This window comes from Bombina bombina, chromosome 4 (assembly GCF_027579735.1).
Source record: "Bombina bombina isolate aBomBom1 chromosome 4, aBomBom1.pri, whole genome shotgun sequence".
NCBI lineage: Eukaryota > Metazoa > Chordata > Amphibia > Anura > Bombinatoridae > Bombina > Bombina bombina.
In genome coordinates this window covers 492,498,069-492,522,298 of record NC_069502.1, presented here as the reverse complement: position 1 = coordinate 492,522,298, position 24,230 = coordinate 492,498,069, and positions in this window count along the sequence as shown.

The following is a 24,230-nucleotide window of genomic DNA, read 5'->3' as shown; positions in this document are numbered from 1 at the left end:
ACGTGGCCTCGGAACACTGGGCATTATTCTAGGGCCAAAGGGAATCACAGCACCACGACCACGACGGCACCTGCGGGATGGCCATCCTCTGCCTGTCATTTTTTTTTCCTCACCTGAGGAAGCGGTCAAGATAGACCGGGAAACGCGTTGTGATTATATGTTTACAAATAAACATTTGCTTTTAGACTATATCGTTATCACGGCTTGAGTGATATTTTAAACTTGATACTTTTATATATTTTTGCATACGGAGTCCAGCTGCTAGCCCACCTGGTTGGGTATTTCTCCTATAGGCAGGCACTACGAGAGAGAGTAATACTGCAAGAGGGGTCAAAGCTGCAGGATACTTGCACATCACATACGGCATCAAGGAAAGTACTTATATTACGAGTGAGCATCTACCTGGACAGCTGTTAATGTTCCAGAAAGTCGTTGTAGCACTTCTCAAGTGCCTTACTTTTTGTAAGTACGATTAATGTATGGGGAGTGAACACCTTTCAATACTGATTCACACTATGTTGGCGCCTTCTTCTTTTTTGTGTTCTATACAGATTTTTTTAAATGTACACTACTATTAAACAAGATATGAGTGGTGCCACTGGGCAAGTGGGCACAGTATACGCTGTGAGCCTGACACAAAAAAGCAGACTGATGTTTCACAGTCCAAAAAGTTTTTGTTTTTTTAAATGTACACTTACACTACTATTAAACAAGATATGAGTGGTGGCACTGGGCAAGTCAGCACTATATACGTTGTGAGCCTGACACAAAAAAGCAGACTGATGTTTCAAAGTCCAAAAAGTTTTTTTTTTAAAATGTACACTTACACTACTATTAAACAAGATATGAGTGGTGGCACTGGGTAAGTAAGCACTGTATATGCTGTGAGCCTGACAAAAAAGCAGACTGATGTTTCACAGTCCAAAAAGTTTTTATTTTTTTAAATGTACACTTACACTACTATTAAACAAGATGTGAGTGGTGCCACTGGGCAAGTGGGCACAGTATACGCTGTGAGCCTGACAAAAAAGCAGACTGATGTTTCACAGTCCAAAAAGTTTTTGTTTTTTTTAAATGTACACTTACACTAATATTAAACAAGATATGAGTGGTGCCACTGGGCAAGTGGGCACAGTATACGCTGTGAGCCTGGCACACACGCTGGCAGGCAGGCAACTGCAATTAGATTACACAAGCAGACTGATGTTTCACAGTCAAAAAAGTATTTTTTTTTAAATTTACACTACTGTTACACCAGATATGAGTGGTGGCACTGGGCAAGTGGGCACAGTATACGCTGTGAACCTGGCCCACACGCTGGCAGTCAGGCAACTGCAATTAGGATACACAAGCAGACTGATGTTTTACAGTCAAAAAAGTGTTTTCTTTTTTAATTTACACTACTGTTACACCAGATATGAGTGGTGGCACTGGGCAAGTGGGCCTGGCCCACATGCTGGCAGGCAGGCAACTGCAAATAGATTACACAACCAGACTGATGTTTCACAGTCAAATATTATTTTATTTTTTTTAAATTTACACTACTGTTAAACCAGATATGAGTGGTGGCACTGGGCAAGTGGGTACAGTATACGTTGTAAGCCTGGCACACACGCTGGCAGGCAGGCAACTGCAATTAGGATACACAAGCAGACTGATGTTTCACAGTCAAAAAAGTGTTTTCTTTTTTAATTTACACTACTGTTACACCAGATATGAGTGGTGGCACTGGGCAAGTGGGCCTGGCCCACATGCTGGCAGGCAGGCAACTGCAAATAGATTACACAACCAGACTGATGTTTCACAGTCAAATTTTTTTTTTTTTTTTTTAAATTTACACTACTGTTAAACCAGATATGAGTGGTGGCACTGGGCAAGTGGGTACAGTATACGTTGTAAGCCTGGCACACACGCTGGCAGGCAGGCAACTGCAATTAGATTACACTAGCAGACTGATGTTTCACAGTCAAAAAAGTTTTTTTTTTTTAAAATTTACACCAGATATGAGTGGTGGCACTGGGCAAGTGGGCCTGGCACACACGCTGGCAGGCAGGCAACTGCAATTAGGATACACAAGCAGACTGATGTTTCACAGTCAAAAAAGTGTTTTCTTTTTTAATTTACACTACTGTTACACCAGATATGAGTGGTGGCACTGGGCAAGTGGGCCTGGCACTCACGCTGGCAGGCAGGCAACTGCAATTAGATTACACTAGCAGACTGATGTTTCACAGTCAAAATTTTTTTTTTTTATAATTTACACTACTGTTACACCAGATATGAGTGCAAGTGGCTTGGCAGGCAGGCAACTGCAATTAGATTACACAGGAAAAAAAACAAAAAAAAACCAGACTGATGTTCTAGCCCTAAAAAGGGCTTTTTGGGGTGCTGTCCTTACAGCAGAGATCAGATGAGTCCTTCAGGACTGTAGTGGACACTGAATACACTAGCCTAGCAATCAATTTCCCTATTAAATCAGCAGCAGCTACACTGTCCCTCCTCTCACTAAGAATGCAGCTTCCGAATTAATCTAAAATGGCTGCTGTCCAGGAGCTGGGAGGGTCTGGGAGGGAGGGTCTGCTGCTGATTGGCTGGAATGTGTCTGCAGACTGTGAGATACAGGGTCAAAGTTTACTCAATGATGACAAATAGGGGGCGGATCAAACATTGCATATGTTCACCCGCCGTTGCGAACGCGAACAAGCTATGTTCGCCGGGAACTATTCGCCGGCGAACTATTCGCGACATCACTATATAATGTATCTATCTATATATATATAAATACACACATTTAGACATATATATGTATGTATATATACATTATTGCCCTTTCCAATCAAAAACTTTGTCATATACCAAATGCCTTTGAACTCTTATAACTTTTAAACTTTAATATTTATGTGAATAATTTATATCAGATAATTTTGACAATAAACCTTATTTGCTATAGAGGTGGAATAATTTTGATTACAACTGTGTATATGTACTGTATATATAAATATATATATATATATATATATATATATATATATATATATACTGTATATATATATATATATATATACATATTTAAAAATATAAAGAATTTCTATGTGAAGAATGTAAAATATCATAAATACCTTTGGGTTAGCACTGTATGTTTAACTAGCGTTTTAACAATAAGTATTAGTCTTTTTTAAAGTGCACTCCATTGAATAGCTGAAGTCCTTTAGATAGCGTGTCGGGTTTCGCTTGCATGCCAAATTTTTACTTATTATTATTATTATTATTATCAGGTATTTGTAGAGCAACAACAGATTCCGCAGCGCTGACTTAAAACTTGTAATACAAGTGCTAACCCGTGCATGCAAAAAATTTACTTCTGGCATTGTTAGCGCGCAAGTGAAAGTGCTAAATAGCGCGCCACTTGTAATCTAGCTTTTAGTGTCAGCTACACATACTTTTGCTTTAAAATAAAAGTAAAGAGTTTTACATTTTAGTGCAAAAATATTTTTAACATGTTTAAAAGGGACAGTAATGCCAAAATTAAACGTTCACAGTTTACACAGAACATGCTATTTTAAACTTTCCAACTTACTTATATTACTTAATTTTCTTTGTTGTCATAGTATCCTTTGTTGAACTGTGAACTAGCTGCTGATTGGTGGCCAGTAGCGGACCTACTCAAGAGAGACCCCTGGTGCAAAAAATTTTCTGTGTCTCCCAATGTTAACTCAGTAGTAAGCAATAGTGATAATATACATGCTGCACTTTATACTGATTTTGAGGACAGATGGATAGATAGATGGATAGATAGATAGATAGATAGATAGATAGATAGATAGATAGATAGATAGATAGATCGATTGATAGAAACACTTGTCATTGGCTCACCTGATGTGTTCAGCTAGCTCTCAATAGTGCATAGCTTTTCCTTTAACAAAGTATACCTTAAGAATGAAGCAAATCTGATAATAGTAAAGTGGAAAGTTGTTTGAATTTTTAGGCTCTATTTGAATCATTAAAGAAAAAGATCTTCAACACACATGCATTCTTGATATAAGTATGACGTATTTCTCAGAACATCTGTATTTTCTTCATCCACTGGTGGATAAGTGTATGGAAAGTAATGTTAAAAGAAATATTGCTTAACCCTGTGTGCTAATATCAAGGGCTTTGGAGTAAATATACATGATGGAGACATATTGACACTGGATTTACTCTAACGTTTCACAATACCCCCTGAAAAATAAATAGATTCTTAAAATCACAGAATTCAGTATTCAGGCAACTGAGAATATCTAAGATAGATACTGCATCCTGGTGGCTGTCCAGTCAATCAATAAGCAAGCTCATGTTAGCTTTTTAAATAGCTTGAAGGAGTACAACCATGCCACAGTCCATCATATGGGTGCACGCTCCTAAGCGAACAGGTATCATAAAATTGTATTATTGACCCATAAAAATCTGTATGTTCATATGAGTGTGTATGTTCTAGAAGTTTTATACTTTATAGAAAATATATTCTCTATTGCTATTTAGTATTTTTTTTCGTTGTTGTAGGGACTACTGCTTTAGGTCTTTACAAATAAAGGGGTTGATCTCAATCTTTCAGCAATTTGCTCCAGGAAGGATTTTTGCCTTTCCACCTGAATTTGTTATCAAGGTTTCTAGGTGATCATGATGCAAAATTAACTAGCAGTCACAAAGTTTACAAGTTTAATATCAGACAGTTACCCACCTGCACATGCCAGGTATATGCTACCAGTTTATCCTGGAGAGATACTTTAGTGCTAGGGTGACCATATTGCCGCTTTAAAATAGGACACATATGAAAAATACATATGTCAGGACTGTTTTCAGGGCTATATAAAGAAATGTTTTGTATAAGAACCCTGACATGTGTATTTTTCCTATGTGTCCCTTTTTAAAGCGGCAATATGGTCACCCTATTTAGTGCAGACTTCACATAAGCTGATCTCCCTGAAAATTAGGAATTTGGAAGTCCCAGAGACATTAGATCTGCCTCCTATAGAAAGCAATTAAGCTTTCTGGGATACGGAATCTCACAGGTGAGAGGGAAGTTAACAGGGGAACAGCTGACACTCATATAAATTCTCAGTTTGTAGCAAATACAAAACTGAAATAATTTAACTACAATTTGTTACTAGTTTAGTACACGTTACTCTTCGGATAGTTAAATAAGTATACAGCTGCATACAGCTGGCAAGATAAATCAGTGAGGCTTGCAGGTTCACAATTCCTAGAGAATACCATGAGAGTTGTGTGAGAGCTTCAGACATACCCAGGGAACTGCCCTGTACCGTCCATTTTCTGAAACTGTCAGACTTATTTCAAATAGAAATACAATATAAAAAGTATAATCCTAATTTGTTAAAGTTACACAGAAACTTTTAAAGTATAATCAGAATTTTAATATATAGTTACTATTTAATTTTTCTATAACGCGCATTCTTCATGTGCGCTAACCCGACCACATCAGTCCTAAACTACGAACACCAATGCACATTGCACAAATTTCACATTCCTTTGTTCTTCACATAGAAAATTATGTACTTTTTATTATCAAATATAAATTTCCATATATCTGATACCGTTCATGTAAAATACATATCTATACCGATATATCTATAGAAATAGGTACAGTATATAGGTACTTATAGATATATACAGAAAATGTATTTATAATAAAAAGTGCATTATCCTGTAAGTGAAGAACATTGGAATGTTAAATATATACAGTAAATATACAGTAAAAAACACAAATACTTAAAGGGACAGTCAACACCAGAATTTTTGTTGTTTTAAAAGATAGATAATTCCTTAATTACCAATTCCCCAGTTTTGCATAACCAACACAGTTATAATTATACATGTTTTACCTCTGTAATTACCTTGTATCTAAGCCTCATCAGACTGCTCCCTTATTTCAGTTCTTTTGACAGACTTGCATTTTAGCCAATCAGAGCTGTCTCCATGGTAAATTCATGTGCATGAGCTCAATGTTATCTATATGAAACACATGAACTAATGCCCTCTAGTGGTGAAAAACTATCAGAATGCATTTAGATTAGAGGCGGCCTTCAAGGTCTAAGAAATTAGCACATGAACCTCCTAGGTTTAGCTTTCAACTAAGAATATCAAGAGAACAAAGCAAAATTGGTGATAAAAGTAAATTGGAAAGTTGTTTAAAATTACATGCCCTATTCGAAACATGAAAGTTTTTTTTTGGACTTGACTGTCCCTTTAAATATAAATGGTCTCACATATATATATATATATACACATATATATATATATATATATAGTTTCAGTAATCGAATAAGCACTCTCTGGACTTTAGCCGTCTGTGTAAACAAAAGTTTTATTTGTGATGTTTCGGGACACCAAACAGTCCCTTCCTCTGGCGTCCCGAAACGTCACAAATAAAACTTTTGTTTACACAGACGGCTAAAGTCCAGAGAGTGCTTATTCAATTGCTGAAACAATGGACATTTTCTATAGCACCCTGGCAGTTGATGACAGGTGGTGAGAGTGCATACACCCACAAACTAAATATCTGCTATATATATATATATATATATATATATATAGATAGATAGATAGATAGATAGATAGATAGATAGATAGATAGATAGATAGATATAAATACACACACATTTAGACATGTGTATGTATGTATATACAGTATATATATATATAGACACACACACATATATATATATATTTAGACATGTGTATGTATGTATATACAGTATATGGTTAAAGCCCTTTGCAGGCCTTTTTTTCTAACACCTTATACTATACGTATATCTTTGAGCACTTATGACTTTTATTAATTTTTTAAAACATTTTTTATTAGATGATGTTTATATGCGTGTAACTGTACTTTTACAGGTATTTCTGTTGTGTTTAGTGCAACCGTTTTCTTCCCTACCCTTTATGAAAGCTCTGAAGTTGTGCTAACCCGCCTAAATCGTGATAGCACTTGAGTGAATGCATTTACTTTTAACTTGTAATACGTGCGCTATTTCAGTTGCACACAAAATACCAAGAAAAAAACAAATCTCTTACATGCTACAAATAGTGCGCTACTCGTAATCTAGCCCTAAATAAGGTACTGATAACACACAACAGAATTTTTACTTGAGGTGCTTTTATATACAACTTTCCAAAAAATAAATACATTTCCTGATTGCCCTGTTGGTGGCAGCAAAGTACAACTTCTCTAGTCTAAACTGGGAATATTTCATATCGTTTGCTTAGAATATATCCTAAAACATTATAAAATATGAATGTTAACTGTTGTACGTATACTTTATGTATGTAATGTAAATCTTATACTCTATTGAAATGGTTTGGATATCAATGGTGTACAGGCTTGTGACATCCAGGCTTGCAAGCACATCACCTGGTTGTATATCAGTCATTTTGGTAAGATATGTGATTAATGCAGAAGAATCACGCAGGTAAGACCGCATGTTCATAACCGTTTGTTGTACAATAATTATTATGCTGGTCTCAGTATTAAGAAGCGATGGCCTCAGAGTGTTATTAGGATCTTGCACCCCTACCTCTATATTAGGCTCGCATCGTTACTTCATTTACTATGAGTTTTACATTTTAATATATGTTTTTACAAAACGTTGCAACAAAGTATCTGTACTAAATGCTCTGGATTGCACTGTATGAATTCAATTTGTGGCTACATATTTACTTGCTAATTGAATATGATTGTATACCTAATTGGGCTCTTTTGATGTGGATTGTTTCTTTATTCACATTGTTTACTTTGTATTGTGTGATTGGTTGCCTAGGCAACTGATTTTTGGCGGTTTTTGCACAAGGGGGAGGGGTTTATGTATGTTTAAATGTTTGACTCACTTGTATGTTGTTGGTCTGATGAATGGGAGCATTCCCCGAAACGTTACCAAATAAACTATCTGTTTAAATTTAAGTTCAGAGAGTGCTGTTTCCTGCTTGCTACATTTTACCTACTATAGCACCCTGGCCCTTGGAGATGGAGAACTGTTTGTGAGAGTGCACCTGCCTCTTTTTGCATATATATATATATATATATATATATATATATATATATATATATATATATATATACTGTATATTTGATTATCTATTTAAAATACATAGAATATATTCCCCTATGCGAAGAACATTAGAATGTTAAATATTTACAGTAAATACACAGTTTAGCACTTTATTAAATATGAATACTGCATAAATATGTTTTTACATGTTTTCAGCTACTTAACTGCAAAGGGCTCCAATGCACGTATATATATATATATATATATATATATATATATATATATATATATATATATATATATCTTTTTATGTGCGTACATATGTGTTTATGTGTTTATATGTGTATATATGTCTGTAAATATATATACATATGTACCCATATATACATATATACATACATACATATACATATTTAGACATGTATTTGTATGCATATATATGTTAAAGCCCTTTGGCTGCCTTTTTTTTTTTCTAACACCTGATATCTCATATCTTTGAGCCCTTATAAAAAATTTTGTGCAATATATATTTTTTTAAAATAGTGTTATTATGAGTGTAAATGTACTTTTAAATGTATTTTTGATGTGTTTTGTGATACTTTTTTGTTTAGAAAAAAAGTTAATCAGAGCTCTGAGGTTGCGGGAATCATTTTAGCGTAGAGCACGATTGCACTCACGAGTTCACATTTACTTTCAACTTGTAATACAAGTGTTCCTGCCGACGCATGCAAACAGACGCAAAAAAAACACTTATCACTGTTATCGTGTAACAAACAAACCAAAAAAGTGTTCTTGAGAACAATCAAATGTAGTGATGTAAATGGTATTTCAAGAGATAATTGGTGAATCATTTATGGAAAGTTGTTTCTAGTTAAAGGGACATGAAACCCTACAAAGTTTCTTTCATGATTTAAATAGAGAATACAATTGTATACAACTTTCCAATTCACTTGTATTATTTAATTTGTTTCCTTCTCTTGTTACCTTTGCAGAAAGGTTTATCTAGGAAAGCTCAGGAGCAGCAAAGAACCTAGGTTATAGCTGCTGATTGGTGGCTACATATATATACAGATTGTCATTGGCTCACCCATGTGTTCAGTCAGCAACCCGTATTTAATTGCTGCTCCTTAAACAAAGCATACCAAGGGAATGAAGCAAATTTGATAATAAAATTAAAATGGAAAGTTGTTTAAAATTATATGTTTTACCTAAATCATGAAATAAAAAATTGGGTTTCATGTCCCTTTAAAGTCAAAATGTTTACCTCATATAAAAAACAAGAAATTGTTATCTGATTTGTTAATATCCTGAATTGGTAATCCAAAAACCAAATACACAGGATTAAGGACAAAGAAAATGGTGATTTTGGGGCTTTGACAATTACATTGCAGGTTGAAGGGCCTGTGTGCTTATTGATCCTTTGTCATAGTGTGTTGTGATGCTAACAGGTGAAATGTGTCAAAACATCCTGTTGTGCTCCATAACCAGAGAGATACATGTGTGTATGTCTCTTTAAGGGATTTGAACAGGGACAGTATTGATCTAATTTCTATTAGTGTAGAAGGGCTTTTTATTGTAAACTAAAACAAAGCAATGATTCACCAGTACATAGCTTTGCTTGTTTGCAGTTAGTACACGCACTGACAGATAGGTAGATCACAGTTATCACACACAGAAGGAGCTTTGGCCCATATTTATCAAGCTCCGTACGGAGCTTGAAGGGCTGTGTTTCACAAGTTATGAAGCAGTGGTCTCACAAAGACCGCTGCTCCATAACCTGTCCGCCTGCTCTGAGCAGGCGAACAGACATCGCCGGAAATCAACCCGATCGTACTCGATCGGGTTGATTGACACCCCCCTGCTGGAGGCTGAGTGGCCGTGAGTCTGCAGGGGGCGGCGTTGCACCAGCAGCTCTTGTGAGCTGCTGGTGCAATGCTGAATACGGAGAGTGTATTGCTCTCCGTATTCAGCGAGGTCTGGCGGACCTGATCGTCACTGTCGGATCAGGTCCGCCAGACCTTTATAAATAGAGGCCTATATCTCATCAGGTGACAACCACTTTGTTGAAGATGTTTCAGCAAGATCTCATCCCAACAGGAACAGAATATTGTATACAATCAGTTCAGCTTGACTCAGAAATGAATCTGCTCTACTCTTCAAATAAGAATAAAGTTGCTCTATTTTTTGCTCACTTTTTCTGCTAACATACGCCTAGATTTAGAATTCTGCGTTAGCCGTCAGAACCAGCGTTAGAGGCTCCTAACGCTGGTTTTGGGCTACCGCTGGTATTTAGAGTCGTGTAGGTAAGGGTCTAACGCTCAATTTCCAGCCGCGACTTTTCCATACCGCAGATCCCCCTACGCCATTTGCGTATCCTATCTTTTCAATGGGATCTTTCTAATACCGGTATTTAGAGTCTTGGCTGAAGTGAGCGTTAGAAATCTAATGACAAAACTCCAGCCGCAGAAAAAAAGCCAGGAGTTAAGAGCTTTCTGGGCTAACGCCGGTTCATAAAACTCTTAACTACTGTGCTCTAAAGTACACTAACACCCATAAACTACCTATGTACCCCTAAACCGAGGTCCCCCCACATCGCCGCCACTCTATTAAATTTTTTTAACCCCTAATCTGCCGACCGCACACCGCCGCCACCTACGTTATCCTTATGTACCCCTAATCTGCTGCCCCTAACACCGCCGACCCCTATATTATATTTATTAACCCCTAATCTGCCACCCCCAACGTCGCCACCACCTACCTACAATTATTAACCCCTAATCTGCCGACCGGACCTCACCGCTACTATAATAAAGTTATTAACCTCTAATCTGCCTCACTCCCGCCTCAATAACCCTACAATAAATAGTATTAACCCCTAATCTGCCCTCCCTAACATCACCGACACCTAACTTCAAGTATTAACCCCTAATCTGCCGACCGGACCTCACCGCTACTCTATTAAATTTATTAACCCCTAAAGCTAAGTCTAACCCTAACACTAACACCCCCCTAAGTTAAATATAATTTTTTATCTAAAGAAATAAATTAACTCTTATTAAATAAATTATTCCTATTTAAAGCTAAATACTTACCTGTAAAATAAACCCTAATATAGCTACAATATAAATTATAATTACATTGTAGCTATTTTAGGATTAATATTTATTTTATAGGCAACTTGGTAATTATTTTAACCAGGTACAATAGCTATTAAATAGTTAATAACTATTTAATAGCTACCTAGTTAAAATAATTACAAAATTACCTGTAAAATAAATCCTAACCTAAGTTACAATTAAACCTAACACTACACTATCAATAAATTAACTAAATAAAATACCTACAATTATCTACAATTAAACCTAACACTACACTATCAATAAATTAATTACATACAAATACCTACAATTATCTACAATTAAATAAACTAACTAAAGTACAAAAAATAAAAAAAGAACTAAGTTACAAAAAATAAAAAAATAATTTACAAATATTAGAAAAATATTACAACAATTTTAAGCTAATTACACCTACTCTAAGCCCCCTAATAAATTAACAAAGCCCCCCAAAATAAAAAAATGCCCTACCCTATTCTAAAATTAAAATAGAAAAGCTCTTTTACCTTACCAGCCCTTAAAAGGGCCTTTTGCGGGGCATGCCCCAAAGAATTCTGCTCTTTTGCCTGTAAAAAAAACATACAATACCCCCCCCCCCCAACATTACAACCCACCACCCACATACCCCTAATCTAACCCAAACCACCCTTAAATAAACCTAACACTAAGCCCCTGAAGATCTCCCTACCTTATCTTCACCATGCCGGGTATCACCGATCGGTCCTCCAGAGGGTCCCGAAGTCTTCATCCTATCCGGCAAGAAGAAGTCCAGAAGAGGCTCCAAAGTCTTCATCCTATCCGGGCAGAAGAGGAGATCCGGACCGGCAAACATCTTCATCCAAGCGGCATCTTCTATCTTCATCCATCCGACGATGAGCGGCTCCATCTTCAAGACCTCCGGCACGGATCCATCCTCTTCTTCCGACGTCCTAACACAGAATGAAGGCTCCTTTAAGGGACGTCATCCAAGATGGCGTCCCTCGAATTCCGATTGGCTGATAGGATTCTATCAGCCAATCGGAATTAAGGTAGGAAAAATCTGATTGGCTGATTACCCGGCGTGGTGAAGATAAGGTAGGATGATCTTCAGGGGCTTAGTGTTAGGTTTATTTAAGGGGGGTTTGGGTTAGATTAGGGGTATGTGGGTGGTGGGTTGTAATGTTGGGGGGGTATTGTATGTTTTTTTTTTACAGGCAAAAGAGCTGTTTTCTTTGGGGCATGCCCCGCAAAAGGCCCTTTTAAGGGCTGGTAAGGTAAAAGAGCTTTTCTATTTTAATTTTAGAATAGGGTAGGGCATTTTTTTATTTTGGGGGGCTTTGTTATTTTATTAGGGGGCTTAGAGTAGGTGTAATTAGCTTAAAATTGTTGTAATATTTTTCTAATGTTTGTAAATATTTTTTTTATTTTTTGTAACTTAGTTCTTTTTTTATTTTTTGTACTTTAGTTAGTTTATTTAATTGTATTTATTTGTAGGTATTTTATGTAATTAATTTATTGATACTGTAGTGTTAGGTGTAATTGTAACTTAGGTTAGGATTTATTTTACAGGTAATTTTGTAATTATTTTAACTTGGTAGCTATTAAATAGTTATTAACTATTTAATAGCTATTGTACCTGGTTAAAATAATTACAAAGTTGCCTGTAAAATAAATATTAATCCTAAAATAGCTACAATATAATTATTAGTTATATTGTAGCTATATTAGGGTTTATTTTGCAGGTAAGTATTTAGTTTTAAATAGGAATACTTTAGTTAATAAGATTTCATTTATATCATTAGATAAAAATTATATTTAACTTAGGGGGGTGTTAGTGTTAGGGTTAGACTTAGCTTTAGGGGTTAATAAATTTAATAGAGTAGCAGCGAGGTCCGGTCGGCAGATTAGGGGTTAATACTTGAAGTTAGGTGTCGGTGATGTTAGGGAGGGCAGATTAGGGGTTAATACTATTTATTATAGGGTTATTGAGGCGGGAGTGAGGCGGATTAGGGGTTAATACATTTATTATAGTAGCGGTGAGGTCTGGTCGGCAGATTAGGGGTTAATTATTGTAGGTAGCTGGCGGCGACGTTGTGGGGGGCAGATTAGGGGTTAATAAATATAATATAGGGGTCGCGGTGTTAGGGGCAGCAGATTAGGGGTACATAGGTATAATGTAGGTTGCGGCGGTGTCCGGAGCGGCAGATTAGGGGTTAATAATAATATGCAGGGGTCAGCGATAGCGGGGGCGGCAGATTAGGGGTTAATAAGTGTAAGGTTAGGGGTGTTTAGACTCGGGGTACATGTTAGGGTGTTAGGCGCAGACTTAGAAACTGTTTCCCCATAGGAAACAATGGGGCTGCGTTAAGAGCTGAACGCTGCTTTTTTACAGGTGATAGGTTTTTTTTCAGCACAAACTGCCCCATTGTTTCCTATGGGGGAATCGTGCACGAGCACGTTTTTGAAGCTGGCCACGTCCGTAAGCACCGCTGGTATTGAGAGTTGAAGTGGCGGTAAATATGCCTGTATGCTCCCTTTTTGGAGCCTAACGCAGCCCTTCAGAGAACTCTAAATACCAGCGGTATTTAAAAGGTGCGGGGGGGGAAAAAACAGCATTAGCTACGAGGGTCGTTACCGACAAAACTCTAAATCTAGCCGAAAATTTGTTCACCAAATATTTAAAAAATGCAAACTGCTTCTTTCTGACCCCAAATCACTTTGCTTACAGACTATCTGATCTCTGTTTCATGTAGTTCAATCTCCTCTAGGTTTAGGAAGTCTGTAAAAGTGATACTATTTCAACAAACAGGGATGTAGCTGCTTCCCTGCACATTGTATAAAACGTTATATTAAACACGTGTATTAGTCATAATAAGGATTAGTTCTCATGATACAGTTTTATTGTTATTTTTTTTTATATTTTAAATGTATTAATACTTATATAAACATATCACGCACTATGTCACTATGTATTTTTCAAGGCCAAATTTAGTAGAGGTAAACAAGCAATAATTTCTTGTCAAGTGTCCAAAACCAGACTAAAACAAACATAAAACTTGTGGCCTTGCAATATAATTTTGCACTAAAATCAATACTCAACAAAGCTACATCCTTCACTGTCCGCAATGCATCATGCACTCAATGACAACAATGGCAAACTAAACAGACCCACTATCTTTAGCGATGTTCACAGACTGCTGAATGTTAGTGGAGAAAATCACAAATCCGTGCTTATTTCTTGCATTATATATTCATTTTCAGATCATAAAACTTTGCATCCAGCCTAGCCAAACAAGTCTATTTCTCCTACATCGTGTCAACTTATACATCCAACCCCAGAAAGCTGTTCTGAACATTCATCTGCCTTCTACATCCACCCGCACCTCCGCCCACTACCAAACTCTCTGCTCAGATTATTTCTGATCATTAAAAAAATAAAATCAACACAATTAGAAAAGGGATCTCTCCCTCACACTCCTCAAACCCAGCCCTTCTACCTACCATTTCTATTAGAAACATGTACATTTGTTAAGGAAACACTGATATTTGTCTCATTTTAACAAGACAACTATCCAAAAGAATGCAGCACGAAATTTAAAGAAATCAAAGGATTAATGCCAAATTTGATTCATTCATTTTTATTAGATAGTTATTTACCTAAGCGAGTTGGAGAGCCACACTAACCTGCTCCTCTTATTCACAGAGCATTTGCCAAGCTAACATGAGGCCTAAAGTGGCAGCTCCTTGGGCCTGAACTAATGGAGAAGGTCTTTGAGTGCAGGCCCTGGGAGCCGCCTCACTAAGCCTCCTGTTAGCGAAATTTTGCTTGTGCACCTATCTACCTTCTATTAACAAAACTCTATGTTACTTTCCTCCCATAACAGAGGAAGAAGTCTTCATACTCATATCTTTTGCTCATCTCACAACCTGGCCACTTAACCTTATTCCTTTACAACTTCTTCCCTTTCTACTTCTCTAATCCCTGCCCTAAATCATCTATTTAACCAGTCTCTTTTAACTGGCACATTTGCTAATACATTCAAGCATACATCAATCACACCAATCCTAACAAACCCTCACTTTATCCTCCACCTTTATTTAAATATTGGACAGTCTCCTTACTTCCCTTTGCCTCCAAATGAATAAAAATAACTTATCTATAAACACCTAACGCAATCTCTCTCAACTAAATCCTTTTTTGATCACCTACAATATGGTTCCTGTCTCTAAACACTCATCAGAAACCGCTCTTACTAAAGTAACAAAATTGTCTGCTATCAGCTATAGCTAAGGGAAACTATTCCTTACAATTTCTTCTGGATCTATCTGCTTCTTTCGATACAGTTGACCATCCCCTCCTCTTAAAAATCCTACATTCTTTTGGTATCTCAGATACAGCCCTCCCCTTGTTTGCTTTATATCTCTCGAACTGCTTGTTTACAGTTTCCTTTAACAGCTTATCCTCTGATCCTTTTCCTCTCTCATTAGAAGCACCTCAAGGCTCTGCCTTGGGTCTCTTTTGTTTTTTTTCCATCTATACCTCCACCCTTGAAAAACCTATATCCTCCTTTGGGTTTCAGTACCACTTATATGCTGATGATACCCAAAGCTTTCTTTCCTTTCCTGATATCACTCCCTCTTTAGTCAACCAGATTACCAACAGTTTTTCTGAAATCTCCTCTTGATGTCCTCGCACTACCTCCAACTCAATCTATTTAAACTGCTTTTTATTCCCCTCTCTCCGACACATCCAAAACCAGACATTTCTCTTACAGTTGGAGACTCTATTCTCAGAACGTCCACTGTCTTGAGGTCACACTTGATTCTGAAATCACATTCACTCCACATATACAAGAGCAAACCAAATCCTGATCTGCACACTTATGTAATATTTCCAGAATCCAATCTTTCCTTATTTAAAAAACTACAAAAATATGAATTCACTCCCTCATTTTGTCACTCATTGACTACTGCAATCTACTTCAAAATGGCCATCCTAAACACTATTTTTCCTTCCTCCAATCTATTATAAATTCTTCAGCTAAACTCATCAGCCTAATCTGCAGGTCTACATCAGCTGCTCCTCTCTGACAGTCTCTTCACTAAAACCCCATACACTCTAGAATACAATTCAAAGTATTAACCCTAAACTATAATGCACTCAACAGCCTCACTTTCAACTATATTTGTTCTCTCATTTCCAAACACTCTCCAACCCGTCTATCATGAAGAGATCAGGATTTTAGATTGTAAGGGGGTAAATTTTTCTCTGTGTGATGATTATTTTATTTTCTCAGATGAGTATTTTCCCTGTTTATCTTTAAAAAACAGACCTCCTGTAATAAATAGTTTTCATGTTTTGCTTGAGGAAATTTTATTGCATATATCCAGAGACCTGGTGCATAAAGTTAGTAAAATGTCAACACTAAGAGTGTTTCTATAAAGACACAAGCCTTAGGTCAATCAGAAGCAACATTCTAGTATATCATAAGACATGTTTTAATCACATTTATGGCACCAGATAATACAAATATGACAGACATATTATGTTTGGTATTAAAATAATCCTTATGATGTTTCTAATCCTCATGATGTCGCAGGTGTATTGCTTATATGGGTGTATGTACTGGATATACACAACAACAAAAATATAAGGACCTTCATGTAGTTCTGAGGTTAAACTTTTATAAGATGAATTTACAGATATAAGGAATGTTAGAGTCAGAGAGATTCTGAAAATCAGGTATCCTACTGAATGGGATTTCAAACAATGCCTCTAAGATTTGACTTTTTAATCAGTATTATGATATTTGCATAATGTCATAAAAAGGTACTTGCAGATGTTGAGGGGAGATAATAGATTACATCCCTTATTGTCTAAGGACTGTAAATTTATTTCAAACAGAAATAAACCTATAGACAATGTGGTTGCTCCCATTACGCTGGTATTTTTGTCTAAATACATTGCAAGGGAATTTAAATGTGCAAAACAAGAACAGTTTGGCTTTTTTGGAGTGCTTTGTTTCTTATACAATAATTTAATGTCAGATCAGATGAAGCAATATATGAATTGCAAGATTATTACACAGGAGAGGTTAATAATAACACACATCTAATAGGGTGCGCTAGATATGGAAAACAGGGCTTGATAAAGGTAGAGATCCCAGCAGAATATCTACAGAAAAAATATCAGTATATATAAATGAAGAATATGTAAATATGCTCATACAAAAGAGTAAAATAGAGAAAAGAAAAGAATATACAAAGTAATAACAATATATGTGAATAATATAAAGTAAATATGCAAATATGCTCGTGACAATTAAATACAAATGTCTACAGTTTTAAGAAAAATACCTTTCTGGATTAATGTCCAATACGTGAAATTGTGAAGCAATATGTTGTCAGAAAAGTTAATTCATCCACTGTGGCTACAGAACAGTCACAGCACAGTCACAGCACAGTCACAGGTGTTTGGTAGCACTCTTCTCACACCTTGGTGTCGGGTGATCTAAAGCAGGATATCGAAAGACAAAAAAAGAGGCGCCTCTATTTGTGTCTTTCGATATCCTGCTTTATGAATTGCAAGACTAGCAGTGTATTAAACCAAATATAAACACCCATATGTGGGAAAGACTGCTCAGCAGATTAGAAATAACATTAGAGATCATATGAGTAATATTTTAGGGACATGAACAAACTCTGCACTTTTACTTGACAACCTAGATATTTCTCAATAATCAATCATAGGTTGATATTTAGTTCGATTTATGGTAACATTTTCCACTTAATTATTGTGTGTTGCAGGGCATCACTGGTGCCAGTTGATATCACCATGCATGTGAGATGTGACGTCACAGGTAATGAGGAAGGGCTCACTGGCAGAGGCACTTTTTGACTGCTTTAATGTGTATAGCAGCTATAAGTTCACACTATATTAAAGGTTTTTTACTTAAATATTGCACTGTAACAAATGTGTTATTAATAGACATGTGTATTCGGTTTTGTAACAACAAAACAGGAATATTTGTTTACGTTCCACAAAATTAATATTTGAATCATTGCACCCTGAAATATAAAGAAACTAAAAAAATATTCTTTAGTATTAGTTTCCTTTAAATGGTTAAAATACTTGCGCACCGGAGAGCCAGACTAACCTGATCCTCTTCTTCACAAAGCCCCGGCCGCGCTCATAGGGAGCTTAGAGCAGCTCACCAGTCCGCTAAAAGTAAGTATAAAGCTACCGGTGAATTTTTTCACCTGTGACTTTGGAACATTTACATTTGTTTAACGAAAACTAATGTAAACGTTCTGAGAATATTCAGCATTAGTTTAGTTTAGAACTAAATGAATACTGAATAGTGCAATCAATTAATATTCAGGAAAACCAAATTTCTGGAATAGTTGTTCTAAAAAATTGCCAAATCGTTAGCTGCACACATCTAGTTATTAATATAAAACCTGTTTGTACAGCAACATTGCAATATTAGAAATAAAACATGTACAGTACAGTCTGAACTTATGGCAGCTTTACAAATGCAATATTAAAAAAACGTCAATTCCAAAAAAATATGTTGCTCCAAAACAACAAAGCTGAAAAAAACACCCTTTGGTAAAATGAAAAATCTGCAGCTGCTGTCTTCTATGGGATATTAGTATCCTATACACAAAATCTACTTCCTAACAAAAAAAAACAACATGTCAAAAGTTAAAAACACATTTATTTAAATAGTGAGAACACTTAGACATAATATAGTATTTTCATATAGACATAATATACATAATATACATAGACATAGTATAGTATTTTCATATAGACGTAATATACATAATATACATAGACATAATATAGTATTTTCATATAGACATAATATACATAGACATAATATAGTATTTTCATATAGACATAATATACATAATATACATAGACATAATATAGTATTTTCATATAGACATAATATACATAGACATAATATAGTATTTTCATATAGACATAATATACATAATATACATAGACATAATATAGTATTTTCATATAGACATAATATACATAATATACATAGACATAGTATAGTATTTTCATATAGACATAATATACATAATATACATAGACATAATATAGTATTTTCATATAGACATAATATACATAGACATAATATAGTATTTTCATATAGACATAATATACATAGACATAATATAGTATTTTCATATAGACATAATATACATAGACATAGTATAGTATTTTCATATAGACATAATATACATAATATACATAATATACATAGACATAGTATAATATTTTCATATAGACATAATATACATAGACATAGTATAGTATTTTCATATAGACATACTATACATAATATACATAGACATAATATAGTATTTTCATATAGACATAATATACATAGACATAATATAGTATTTTCATATAGACATAATATACATAATATACATAGACATAATATAGTATTTTCATATAGACATAATATACATAGACATAATATAGTATTTTCATATAGTCATAATATACATAGACATAATATAGTATTTTCATATAGACATAATATACATAGACATAATATAGTATTTTCATATAGACATAATATACATAATATACATAGACATAGTATAATATTTTCATATAGACATAATATACATAGACATAGTATAGTATTTTCATATAGACATAATATACATAATATACATAGACATAATATAGTATTTTCATATAGACATAATATACATAGACATAGTATAGTATTTTCATATAGACATAATATACATAATATACATAATATACCATTAACGTGCAGTGAGGTCAGAGGCTGGTGAGGCACTAGATATGATATGCACAGAGGGCCGCAAGTACCCCCAACAGGTCAGGTTTAAATGATAGCTGAACCAGTGCACAGGTGACATAATCAGGTGATGGGTGAGAGCAAGTTAGTAACCACTGAGTTACTGATCAGCTGATTACTTCACCTGTGCACTGATTCAGCTATAATGAAAACCTGACCTATTGGGGGTACTTGAGGACCATTGTTGAGAAACACTGCACTAAAGCACCAGTTCATCGGAAATGTATTGATTACCTGGAGAATAAAGCACACATACTCTGCTCACTGACACCCACACACACTCTGCTCACATACACTCACACAATTCTGTGGCACAGTGCCAGTTACTAAGCAATTAGAATGATCCACAATCTCTTCTCTACTCACTATTGTATTGCAAAAATAGAAATAATTTACCATACAAATTTTACACAAAGGACAAGTTATCAATACTGCCAACACAGCTGCTGCAATATGGTGTTCAAGAAACGCACGTGCACATCCCACTTAGGTATGCTCTTCAACAAAGGACACCAAAAGAATGAAGTACATAATAATAAAAGTAAAATAGAATTTTTTTTTTATTTTTTTTTGTGCAATTTCTATCTGAATGATGGAAATGTAATTATGACTTTCATGTTCCTTTCAAAAACTAATTTGATTTGCTGACATGGGGCCAGTAACAGTTGATGCTATTTCTCAAAATATAAATAACTAGAAAAGTCTATTAAAATAGCATGCTCTACCTAAATCATAAAAGTTTAATTTTAAATGTCTCCCTTTGACTATGTGTTTAACCAGTTACTTTACAGTGGCATTATTTCTAAAAACATTTTTTTTTTTTTAAATATTTTTTTATTGAAGTTAAAGTAAAAGTTAACAAACAATGAACCAACAGCACAGGTTAAGTACAAAATACATAGTAGTGTTACAGCTTAATACAATAGACATAGATTAGGCAATCCAAGTACTTATGGAAAATATTGGAAAAAAGGTAATGAGATTTACAGTGACCAACCTGTGCAGGGGTAGGAATGACCTCTGATTTTTTTTTTTACCATAGACCAACCACTGCCTGGTATAAGAAGGTGCAATATAACATGAGTATATATATTTGTGAGTCCTTATAGTAAGGCGAATAATGTGTAAGAGAGCAGGGGAGTATTAAGAGTTGAAGAACCCTAGATAGAGGGAACCCATAGGTTCAGTTATTTAATTAAGAGACTCAGCACTATTCACTGGTGGTGGTATGGTTTAAAGGGGGGGGGGAGATCAGTGGGCAAGAGCCACTTTTAGTTTGGGGGGGATTTTAGGGGGGGGCGGGCCATAGTGAATGTGGGGAGAGTATAGATAACTTAAGGACTAGACAACTTATAGGGGTCTAACAGTAAAGTTGCTTAATCATACGCTCAAATGTTTACACTAGTAGATATAATATAGAAGGAGACATCATAGAGATAATCCATATAGGGGTAGAAGACCCTGATACCTAAGTCTAGAAGCTAAACAGTGATAAGTTCAAGAGAAGCTGTGTCCAGTATAATGCAATGTATAAGTGATCCAGCCTTTACTCTAACTTTTGGGCTTGTGAATAGGCATAAAATACATAAGTCAAGGTTCCAGGCATATATGACTGATATAAAGATAGAGGGGTGGCCCGTTACCTACATCCTGTATAGGGCTTAAGTAAAGAGATATAGTGTAAATGTTAAGATGGCACATAGATAAATTACGTGCAGCCTGGGGGAGACTTGTCTAATAGCTATAAATGTAATATTTTGTGGGTATGGATAGGCTGCCGTATAGATGAGGGGGTGAAAAGCGTGAATCATGTAGCACATATATTTTGAGTTAATTTCTCATGTAACCTATACTACAATATATGTCCGCTCCCAGCGGAAAAAGCCTGCAAGTTTAACTAAGCAAGAAATAAAAATTTATATGCCGGACCGTGCCTTCCCAGTTAGCACCGCCCAGCAGTAACTAGTAATACTTGCATGGAGACACTGTAATGGCTAGACAGCGTATCTCTGAATTTAAGGAAGCTATTTGGAAATGTAAAATGGTATACGTTTCATTAAAAAATAGATCACCTCTCCATCTAACTGAGGGTTGCAACATAATATGTTTCACATCAAGCTATATATATCTTATTTATAATAAACCTCATGAGATAGTTTCTAGTGTAATGATACTGTTATTAGGTTGGGCAAAGCTAGTAGATAGACCAGAAGATAACTAACGTAATATGCTGGTAGTAGATAAAGTAACAATGATGCTGTTTTGAGCCTTAAGCGTTGGGGAGACAGATTGCAATCAGGTAGCTGGTAAAGGATAATAATATCTGCATCTAACCAGATACGTCATACTAGAGCAAGAATTAATAACATTCATTTCTAAACATATGCAAATACTTGAGTAAAGTTTATAGGATAGCAGTAACTAGTTAAGCGTATGGTTATTGAAAACACTTCAAACAAGGGGTGACATGAGGACAAAGTAGAAGTGAGACCATGAGCAGACAATAGATCATCACATCAGACATGGTAAGCATATCATCATTAGTGTTGCTCAGTGGAGCTGGGGGGTAGCTTGAGAAACCTTTTGAAATATATGTATGACTACATTAACAAATAGATCTGTAATACTAAGCAGGGAAGGGGTTTCAATTAGGAACTATGAACATGCAACATTGATATTGATAAGGTGTAATAGAAGCTCATGGGGTTAACAGTATTCATTAAGAATAAGTAATAGCTTATGCCTGTTGATGGACGTGGGATATACATAATTAGCACTAGAATCCTTCATAGTTAGCCAATGCCAACTCTGCTAGTGCACCTGTATTGGAGATCCGTCTGACCCTCATGTCCCAAGTCAGTGTCAGTGATATCAAAGTTCCCTAGTAATACTAGGCTCCCGGGTAAAAAATTGGAGGTCATGTTCAGCTTTGTTTGGGTCTTTAATTCTAATCGGAGTGTAGCTTGCAATGGCCCTGCTAAAGTGGACGGGCTCTGTGTGTCATGCTCTCTTAGGACCGAAAGTGCCACACTCATGGTATCCGGAGCGTGCTGCAGATCGGCCAGAAACAATGTATAGACCGGAATCCAGTCTATAGGAGAACAGTGTAAGTCCTCTGTTAGATAAACCGCAGCAGCGAGCTCCGGTACTCTATCCCCATCTGCTAGCTTGCTACTATCAGGCTCCGATGACAGTGGGCAGTTCCCAGCTACAAGGCTCCTCTCTGCGGCCGCAGACATATCCTGCACATAGTTATCCGTATCGGTCTGTGACATCGGCAGGACTGACTTCTGCGTTCTGCTCTCTAGTTGCGAGGCTTCGTCACACTCTTTAGAATAGTGGGCAGACGCCATTTTATCTAGAGGCCCAGGTTCTTTACCACGCTGTTCACTAAGAATAAGCTTCAAATCGTAGAAATCATGATCCATTTTCTGCATCAATTGGTGTAACGATGCCTGTAGTAGATCTGTAAAGTCTGCCATAGTTGAAGGAGTAGAATAAGGCCCACAATAGGCTTGCAGACAAGCAACAAGTGATCCCTGCTACCATGCGGGAAGTCAGATAGGTCGGTACTGCATTAAAGTCTTAGAAGATGTTTGAAGCCTTGTTCACATACGATTTTAGTGAGATTACCTTCCTCCATATAGGGGATAGTCTTCAGAGTTAAGTTGATGGGTGCAAAATTATATTATATTGCTTCAATATGTTAGTTTGGTAGCAGAGCTTCAGACAAACACGTCTGCTCACTCTGCTAGTTTGCTCCACCCCCCATTTCTAAAAACATTTAACAACTGCAATAATTACATATATTTTTTAAATGACTCATTATCTCCTTTTATTAATATAAACTTGTATAAAAGCAGCACATATTAAAAACACAATGCAACAGCTTTCAATTGATTTGTGAATTACAAGTTAACAGCAGTCTTTAAATAAATGGAGACACAGAGAAAAATAAAAATAGATACTGCATCCTCTGACTGAACAGACATAACATATATGGAGTTTGTACCTAATTAAATCAAATAACCATGAAAAAGGGAGACTTAGCAATATTCAATGTCAAAAACTTTAATTTAAATAATGTGGACACTGCACACTTAAAGGGACATGAAACCCAAATTTTTTCTTTTGTGCTTTAGAAGGAACATGCCATTTTAAACAACTTTCCAATGTACTTATGTTATCTTATTTGTTTCATTCTCTTGATATCGTTTGTTTAAAAGCAT